This window comes from Cynara cardunculus, unplaced genomic scaffold, assembly GCF_001531365.2.
Source record: "Cynara cardunculus var. scolymus isolate 2C unplaced genomic scaffold, CcrdV1 Un_Scaffold_2873, whole genome shotgun sequence".
NCBI classification, from domain to species: Eukaryota; Viridiplantae; Streptophyta; class Magnoliopsida; order Asterales; family Asteraceae; genus Cynara; species Cynara cardunculus.
The window spans coordinates 35245-37995 of NW_020201253.1; positions in this window are offsets into that span (position 1 = coordinate 35245).

Genomic DNA, 2751 nt, shown 5'->3' on the forward strand with positions numbered 1-2751 from the left:
GAATGTCAAACCGAGTGGTCGAATCCCATTTCCAAATCAAAGTTGGAAAACCACCTCCAAGATTTCCATACAAGCTCAAACAATCCCGGGAAGATATATTCAAAGTCTCATTAGTGAAGCACAACAAGAACTCACTCAAACCTTATTTCGATAAGGTACTCTACTTTGGATTTCAATTTAAATACTCAACTTGCAGAGCTGTTTTACCCTTTTAAAACTCAAAATCACCAATTCAGATCTCAAGACAATTTGTAGCCTTTCTCTTACCTTTCTAAGGCCTATTTATTCCTAGTTTCGAATTTTCTATGATTTTCCAAAAAAACAGGGCTGAAATCATCCTATCAAATGCTCAAAACACCCATTTTCCTCCAAAACATTACCAATACTAGCCCAATAAGTTCCAAATTCATAGTTTCACTTATTTTTACCAAATTCCACAAAAATCTATGATAGACCATGATTAAAACATCAATTTCTACTAATTTCATTGTGTCTCAAATTGACTCCTAAAAGTCAACACTTGTTCTTGAGCTAACATCACAAATTCAAGAAATCTTRCAATCCATCCTTGGATTTCACATACTAACAAATAATAACACTTAGTCCTAACATAATTTCATGATTTCATCTGTAAATCATCACATGCAAGGACTCAAACTCTATGCATGTCATCAAATAAGGATAAATAGGAGTTTTACCTTTGATTTCTCTATAAATCCTTCAATAATCTTGATAAACACTTGATTTAGGGATAAATTAACTCCCAAGTGTGTGTAATCACACCTTAGAACACCAAGACAAATTTTGAGAGAAAACAGGGTTGAAAATGGGCTAATTTGATGATTTGCGACTTAAATCCCGAGTTGGGTCGGGTAGACCCGGCTGGGTACCCGTTTTGACCCCTAAACACTAAATTTTTTTTGCATAACTTTTTGCTCGGGACTCCGTTTTCGATGATGTTTTCGCCTACGCGTTCGAAATGAGATAACCTACAAGCTCCAATAAAAAGATTCCATTGTTTGAACCCAATGCTCAAAACCATACCCGAAAAGTTGATATTTTCAACACATAATTAAGTGTATTAGGAAGATGGATGTTACAAATGCCTCCTCATTTTGAGGATTTCGTCCTCGAAATCAAGGTCTCTCAAATAACTCCGGATACCTAGCCTTCATTTCATCTTTGTTCTCCCACGTCCAATTCGGACCACGGTGATGCTTCCATTTAACAAGGACCAAATCTACAATCTTGTTTCATAGATTAACGGTTCTTTCATTAAGAATGGCCTCGGGTTCTTCTATATACCTCAATCTTTTATCCAACTTGACCTCGGCCAAAGGAACGGTCTCCTCATGCTTACCCAAGCATTTCCTTAGATAGCTAACATGGAAAACGTCATGAATACCGGAGAGTTCTTCTGGCAACTCCAAACGATAGGCTTGTTTTCCGATACATTCAAGAATTTTAAAGGGTCCAACGAAACGTGGACTCAATCCCCTTTTCTTACCAAACCGTAAAATTCCCTTCCAAGGTGATACTTTCAGCATCACCATATCTCCCACTTCAAACTAAATCGGTCGTCGTCGTTTGTCGGCATAAGATTTCTGTCGATCTTGGGCTGCTTTCATTCTTTCACGTATAACCTGTATCTTATCATGTGTGAATTGAATCAACTCTGGTCCAGCCAACACTTTCTCTCCGGTTTCTTGCCAACAGAGAGGCGTACGGCACTTACGTCCGTACAAAGCCTCAAAGGGAGCCATGCCGATCATGGAGTGATAACTGTTGTTATACGAGAACTCTATAAGTGACAAGTGGTAATCCTAGCTTCCACCAAACTCCAAGATACAAGCTCGTAACATATCCTCCATTGTTTGAATCGTGCGCTCTGACTGTCCATCGGTTTGGAGGTGATACGCGGTACTAAGAGCGACACGAGTCCCTAGTTCTCTTTGCATACCAGTCCAAAAATTTGAGGTAAATCGAGAATCCCGATCAGAAACTACCTTTAACGGTACACCGTGACGGGCAATTATCTCATCGATGTATACTTGTGCCCAACGATCCATAGAAATAATCTTCCCGAACCGCGAGAAAATGAGCACTTTTTGTTAACCGGTCCACAATCACCCAAACACTATCGTGTTAACGAGAAGTCTTCGGTAACTTCGTTACGAGGTTCATGGTCAACTCTTCCCATTTCCAGACGGGCACCTCCAAAGGTTGTAAACTACCATAAGGTTTTTGGTGCTCAGCCTTCACTTGCAAACACATAACACATCTCTCAACATAACGGCCAATATCTACTTTCATGCCCGGCCACCAAAACTCGGTACGCAGATCATGATACATTTTTGTACTGCCGGGATGAACGGACATTCTAGATTTGTGAGCTTTTGCCAGAATAGTCTTTCGCACACCACCAAGTTTTGGCACCCAGATTCGGGATCTAAACACTTTCACACCACGATTATCTTCCAAGAGAGAATCTACACATCCAACTATCCGTTCAGACTTCACATGTTCAGGTTTTAAAGCCTCAACTTGCCATCTTCGCAGGTCGTCAATAAGCGTAGACTGTATAGACGTGTGAGTGATTACGTAACACATACAAGAGACATACGCTTTTCGACTCAAAGCATCCACCACCACGTTGGTTTTACCAGGATGATAGAGTATTTCACAGTCATAGTCTTTTATTAACTCCATGGCCCTTTGCTGTCTCATATTCAAAGTCTGTTGATCGAAAAT